The sequence below is a fragment of the Myotis davidii genome, unplaced genomic scaffold (genome assembly GCF_000327345.1).
Source record: "Myotis davidii unplaced genomic scaffold, ASM32734v1 scaffold135, whole genome shotgun sequence".
NCBI classification, from domain to species: domain Eukaryota; kingdom Metazoa; phylum Chordata; class Mammalia; order Chiroptera; family Vespertilionidae; genus Myotis; species Myotis davidii.
The window spans coordinates 6,433,059-6,433,301 of NW_006289813.1; positions in this window are offsets into that span (position 1 = coordinate 6,433,059).

Consider the following 243-nt stretch of genomic DNA (forward strand, 5'->3'; position numbering starts at 1 on the left):
TATTTTTAAAAGGAATTCATGTTCTTAGGAGAGACCGAATTAAAAAACAACAAAACACAACCCCCCCCCCCCCCGCCTCCCTTCATATATCGAAAGCAAATCTGAATTTGAGGTCTATGTGCCTAGATAAAGTGCTTTATCTCAACCAAGAACATAAGCGTAACGTAACCCCTACAGTGACCACAGACTCACTATGCCTTTTAACTTGGATGAAAAAAAAAATATTTTGGCTTTGTTAAAGTG